Source organism: Dendrobates tinctorius, unplaced genomic scaffold (assembly GCF_039654945.1).
Source record: "Dendrobates tinctorius isolate UK_male_01 unplaced genomic scaffold, ASM3965494v1 ptg000118l, whole genome shotgun sequence".
Lineage (NCBI taxonomy): Eukaryota > Metazoa > Chordata > Amphibia > Anura > Dendrobatidae > Dendrobates > Dendrobates tinctorius.
In genome coordinates this window covers 644,178-651,206 of record NW_027361786.1, presented here as the reverse complement: position 1 = coordinate 651,206, position 7,029 = coordinate 644,178, and positions in this window count along the sequence as shown.

The following is a 7,029-nucleotide window of genomic DNA, read 5'->3' as shown; positions in this document are numbered from 1 at the left end:
GTCCGGACTTTCTCTGTGCCTTGGGGCCCTGGTCCGGACTTTCTCTGTGCCTTGGGGCCCTGGTCCGGACTTTCTCTGTGCCTTGGGGCCCTGGTCCGGACTTTCTCTCTGCCTTGGGGCCCTGGTTCGGACTGTCTCTGTGTGTTAGGACCTTGGTCCGGAGGGTCTCTGTATCTTAGGGCCCTGGTCCAGACTTTCTCTGTGCTTTGTGGCCCTGGTCCGGAGGGTCTCTGTGCCTTGGGGCCCTGGTTCGGACTGTCTGTGTGTTAGGACCTTGGTCCGGAGGGTCTCTGTATCTTAGGGCCCTGGTCCAGACTGTCTCTGTGCCTTGGGGCCCTGGTGCGGAGGGTCTCTGTGCCTTGGGGCCCTGGTCCGGAGGGTCTCTGTGTCCTAGAGTATCAAGCTGCAGGATCTAAAGCAGTGTTTCCAAAACCCCAGTTCTCCTGGACCATAACAGATCATGTTTTCTGACATTTCTTAGTGTTGCACACAGGGCTGTGGTGTCGGTGAGCCAAACTACCAACACTCACTCCTTGTTAGGATTTGCGGATCGCACTAAATATAAGAAAGTGCGATCGCAACCCGGAGTCCACCATGCAGAGATGGTAAACTGCAGCTTGGTAATGACGGACACTAACTAAACACCGGCAGGATAATCGCTGACACGGTGTTTACAGAAGAGCGCTGTTACTGCACAGAGCCTCTGAACCAACGCCGGAGCCTGTTAATTTCACAGGGCTCAGCAGGGTAAGCGCTAGTACAGAGATACAACTCTGCCCTAAGGACGGGGGAAGAGTCCCTCTAGTCTTACTAGGGATCGACACCACTACTGCGATGCTGGGACTACGAGGCGAGGAAAAAACGCTCAGTCATTGCAGTGCTGCACTGGTGGACGCCACTATCCAGCCAAAGCTTCAGGCTGAAAAGCGCACTAACTGCGCACGGCGCCACACTGACGTGCTATGCAGAACAGACGGTACAGTGGTGCCTCGTTCTGTATGGGGCACTGGTACAAATAGGTGAGCAGAGCTGGGTGCACTGCGGCGCTAGTAGTGCCACTACTCTGCGCTGACTCAAAATGCTAACCCTATAAACAAACAGAACCAGAGGGAGGGAGTCATAATGAGGCAGTCAGTGGTTCACAAGCATCCATCAACACACACAACTAGCCATTTGAGTCTATATTAGCGCATGGCTGAGCGGCCATACAAGTCTTTTATAGTGGCGGTGACCTTCCGGAACCTTCACCGTGGTCCATTCGGAACAGGCACGGGACCTGAGCATGTGACCCCTGAGTTCCAATGAGAGGTTGAGCCACGGGCATGCTCAGTAGAGCAAAAGAGGGACTTAGTCCCAGGAGCCGCTCACCGCTGGCAAGTGCAGGCTGCTATAGCTGAACCAGGGATGGCAGCAGCAACCAACCCGACAGCACTAGCTTGAGCAAGACAGCGGGACCAACGTCTTTGCTGAGCAGGCTCCTCTGCAGCCGGCACTGAATGGGAGACCGCAGAAGGAAAGGCTCGGGATTCCTCCTGTGCAGAGGGAGAAACCCGACGCCTAACACTCCTCAATTTCCTTGACCCCTGTCTTCAACTCCACACCCCTGGTCACTACAGAGGATGTACATAAAGTGCAGCACAGATTCATCTCAACTAAAAGCTGAGATTTTTAAGCCCTTTCCGACATCGGGCGTACATTTACGAAGATGTCGGACTCTCTCCCTTTGATGTGGGCTCTGGCGGTGAGCCCGCATCTTTCCCGACATATGTCAGCTGTTTTGAACAGCTGACGTGTTCCCGGAACAGCCGCGGCTATGGTTATCCACCCGCGACTATTAACCAATTAAATGTAGTAGAGCAAGAAAAAGTCAAACCCATAAAGGGGAGCACCTCAATTGCATAAGAAATATTATATATACCAAATATGTGTATTACAAAATTTGAATTTTTATTATTCACCAAAAAAAAAAAAATAGAGACAGAACAAAAACACATATAGTATAAAAACAATTAAAATTGCATCGGTGTGCAATGGACACTCAAGACCAAATGCCACACCTCAGAATAAAGGCAATGGCAAACCACAGCAGGCTCCCATAAAAGGCGCTGAATGAATAAATATAACTGGCTTGAGAAATGTATGCCTACAAATGTACAAACATGTATCACAAAAAACTTATATAAATATAATATGTGCAAAAAAATTGCATATATAGAGAGTGACAAAATTTAACAATGAGTATACAATACCAAAAGAGGGTCCAACAGCATTTGTGATCAAAAACGTTTGGAAAAATATCCAGTTCCTAATAGGAAACAATGGTAACCCCTCAAAGGGGGGAATTTTATCACTGAGTCAAATGTGAAGGATATATAACAAAGAGAAATGTCCAAGAGATGGTAAGACTGAATAAGTGTGTAAAAACACACTAAGGTGCAGAAAAGCTGAGAATCAGGGCAATGGTATGTCCCAGAAACATGAAAAAAAGCCAGCAGCGCCACCAGGGATAAGGGGAGCCAGTGTGTGGGATGAGATCCCACGCGTATCGCCACACAAGAGGTGGCTTCCTCAGGGAAAAAGAGCATGGTGTGTTTAACGTTCTGAAGCCATATATACTCTTTTCTGTATAATTAGCACATGGCCCACCTGTGAGGAGGAGGAGAGAGTCGGCGTTCAAGGTGCACAATAGCACATATGCAGGAGAATGACCACAGCCATCTGATTTGTTGTATAATGTGTCAGTCAATATCTTTGAATTTGTCTACTATGGTCCCCTCTTTTCAGAAAAATTGTTAATTTCGAGTATTGTTATGTTTCATTTAGATAAACACCCTTGATAAAGGCCGGGTTTGGCCGAAACGTTCTCTTCTGGGTCTGACGTCAGAGTGCAAACCACCTGTCGCTTGTTGGCAGCACATTCCCTGAAGAAATGCCACGCCATGGAGCTTTTTTGAGCTGTCTTTGGTGTGCTTATTTCAGCGGCATGGTGGGCAGCAGCAGCCGACGTACTGGCTAGCAGCTACCCGATGTGCTTTTGCTCTCTGCTACCTCTTTTGCTGTGCTGCTGTGTCAGCATGGCCATCTCCTCTTCATCCGAACTGGGATGGTTTCCGCTCCATGTGGGCTCAAGAAACTCATCTTTCTCCGCATCATCTTACACCAACTCCTTAACCCTGCCCTCCTTGCCAGTCTGCACACTGCAGAAAGACACTGCAGTTAGCAACTGAGTTTTGTCATCATCTGACATGTTCTGCGGTGGTCCACTAACCGTGTGCACTAGCTCTCCCATGTACTCATTCTCCAATCTCACAAGTGTACTCAGTCTCTTCAACTTCTGGAACAGGGGTAGGTAGATGGGCCATTGAATCCCAGCCAACAGAGTCATCAAAAAACAGTAGAAACTGCTACATGACTTGGGGCTTATACTGCTTGGCTGATTTGCAAGGGGGTGAGGTGGAAGCTGGATGACCATGGTTCTTAGGTCCCAACCGTACACTTTCTGCTGTGGACCAGGTGGAAGATAATGCAAAGAAACCAGAGCCACTCTCAGCCATCCAATCTAACACTTTTTCAACATCTTGTGGCCTCACCATTCATGCAGTCATATTGGGCCTTAGACAGGACGCTTGGCATCCTGTCGTCTGCATGCACCAGAGAAAGGTGTTGTATTTTTGCATGTAGCAAGTATGTGACAACCACGTCCTCTCCCTGCTTCAACTACACCACCATCAACACCATGTCCCTTATTTGATGCTCTCATTTTTTGGAAGTGTTTTTTTTCTAAACACTACTCGTAAAGAGATGGCGGAAGAGTAGATTTATTTATTTGCAACCGTACTGGAAAATACACAGCGGTCCTGAAAAATTCTTTCTTTGACCTACTAATGGTAATGAGATGGCTGATGCCATTTATTTTTCTGACTATTAGAAAACACACAGCGGCTTGAAGGACAATACTCCCACACGTTGCGGGTGCAGAATACACACAGCAGCGTAAAGGACAGTACTCCCACAGGCGAGGGTGCAGAGTATACACAGCAGCGTAAAGGACAGTACTCCCACAGGTGGGGGCTCCAGCGCCTTTTAGCACAGTTCTAGTGCAGTACACACAGCATTTTTTTGCACAGTGCTCAGTCACTATCTGCCTCTACGCTGACCATAATGGCGGTGAGACTCGTGATCTGCCCTTTATTCAGGCCAGGTCACATCCTGCTCCGGCCAGTTACAGCCATGCCAATACTATTGGCATGGCTATGATGGCTCCGGAAGTGCCAACAATCTAAAAGCATGTTAATTGGTGCGCTGTAGCCTTTCAACAAGCTTTTTAAGATTGGCGAACCCAAACATGAAGCCGGATGTACAGGAAAAAGTCCATGTTTTGGGTTCTGTAACGGACACTAGGTGTCTAGTACAGACCCTGAACTTTCCTGTTTCGGCTTTGCTTATCCTTAGTCCTTTATTTACCAAAAACTAGGTCAAAATTCAGAAGCAGTGTGTGAAAAATTAAGTAAACCCCATTAATAAATAGCACCTTTAAGCAGAAATAATGTCAACTTCTCATATCATTCTGGAGGAATTTTAGCCATCTCTTACTATTGAGGTTTTTAGGCTTTTAGTTTATGCACAGCTTTCTTAAAGGGAACCTGTCAGCTCTTCCATGCCCTCCAACTCAGCAACATTCACCCATGTATGAACAAATTCCCTGTCTAACCAGCCCTGTATAACTTTATAGAGTGAAAACAAGGTATAAAAAAAAATTATATTGTCCCCATTTCCTATGCTAATGTCATAGCTGCTTTTTGTTCTGATGAAGCGTCAGCTATGCCAGATCACCAGTGAGTCCGAATTACGAGGTTTCGCCCTTTCTGTTGCAAGCGCTTGGAGACAAAGAGACTCAACACAAAAGCCGTGGTCAAATCGCTTTATCTGACGTAATGAAATACAAGGAAACTTTTATACCATTTACAACAATATGCGATCTTATGGAGCTCATGTAGCCCCCCCCAACACCCTCAGAGTTATGCCATGTTTGCAATGTACCCAGAACATGTTGTTGAGAACAAATATGATAACAAGTATAGTTTCCTTGAACACAGACTAGTAGTCTACATAAGAATAACACATAGCAATATTAGGCAAAAGGCAATTGAAGTCTTAAAGGCATTTAAAGGGATATAAAAGCAAACCATTAACTCTTCTATATCAATTTCCCCCTTTTGTAAATGGTATAATCTTTGCCACGGGGTCAGCTGATGTCCACAAAGGAGCCACTGTCTCATGGGTCTAGTACCCATAAGGCGGCTTCCTATCTGCTTCGCCCATCCACCCACAGTGTGGACATTTACTTTCCCCATCAGCAATGGCTACCTGGGGTCTATGATGCACTACAGAAGGTTCAGCCTTAGATTCTTTTTTTATGCATACATTATTCAGTAGCTTAAGTAATACATATATTAGCGCTTTTACGGCTACATAAAGCAATAAGCAAAACAACAAAATTTGCATACAAGTCTATATAATGCCAAAAAAAATCCTTCCAGCTAGGCCATTAAACCAATTTACTGGATTTAGAAAAGAGAATGTGTTACCCCACCAGGAGTCTCTGTTTGCACTGTTTTGCTTTAACCATTGGTCTCTAAGTTCACCTCTTTTGTCTATACTGGCCCTGATCTGGAGATTGCCAGCAGGGTCGATATAATTACGACAGATGGGACCAATTATCTGACACATTCCTCCTTCTTTTGCTGTTGGGTAATCTAGTACTATAGTATGTTGGTTAGTAACTATGATTAATTGTCTCTGTATTGTATTAGTTTCATAAAGAACTTCAAGAATCTGGAAAATCTGATCGTCCAGGTAGTCGGTAGCTTCCACTAATTTATCCCACATTTGTGTTTTGAAGGAGTATATTAGTGTCACACTCGCTCCTTGGCTGAGTGGCACGAGCCAGGGGGTTGTGGCCCCACTGTGCCACAAACCAGACTACAAAGGAAGGGGCGTAACTACGGCAGCTACCTAGGTCTTCACTGGAGCCTCTGATGGTGAGGTCAGGCTTGTGCGGCAGGTAGCTGCCCGTGCCACTCCAGGGTGGTGTATGGCTGTGGCTGCTGATCCCACTCGGGAACAGGACACCTGGACAGGTGCGAGTGACAAGCAGGCTGAGACACAGGGCAAGCCGGCACGGCTTGGAGACACAGGACAGGCGGGCACAGCTTGGAGACACAGGACAGGCGGACGTGGTATGAGAAGGGGCAGGTAGGGACCTGTTCACACAGCAGGTGCAGGCAGGAGGGAGTGGTGTATGTTGGAACAGGATTTGGACCTGTTCACACAGGAGGTGCAGGTATGGCTATAGGCAGGAGTGTGGAGTAGGCAGAGCCGCAGGAGTGCGGAGTAGGCTGGGCGGCTAGGGAGCCGTGCAGGCAAAGCTGCAGGGGGGCAGATTCACAGATAGAGCTGCAAGGGTGCAGATTCACAGACAGAGCTGCAAGGGTGCAGATTCACAGACAGGGAGGACGCAGGGAAGGAAGCCACGGACAAGGAGAAAGGGAGATTAAGGTAGGACAGAGTACAGACAGGGCACTGGAACCAAGACTCAAGGGCCAGGATATTCAGCCTCCTGGCAGGCAGACAAGGTACAAAGCAAGGCTAAGAGTATTCCTACAGAGGAGATACACAGAACAGGGCCTGGCTTCCTCAGCAGCAAGATACTGAGTATAGACATTGCACAGGCAAAGGTCAGTGGGTGTGGCGAAACTAAATAGTCAAGGGCTCTAGGTGATTGGTAAGGGACATATTACACAGGTGCACCCTGACTGCATAAGAACCAGAGAGTTCAGGCGCCATCCTGCTATACACACAGTCAGGAAACATGGAGAGCAGAGGTACAGGGCTGGCAACAGACAGAATTCACAGCATGGCTTGAAGCAGAAAGTAAGTTGGTGTGCGGGGGATGGGAGGCCATGCAGTAATGCCAGCGGGGTTGTTACAGTACCCCCCCCCCTTTACGGCCCCTCTTCCTCAAGCCTG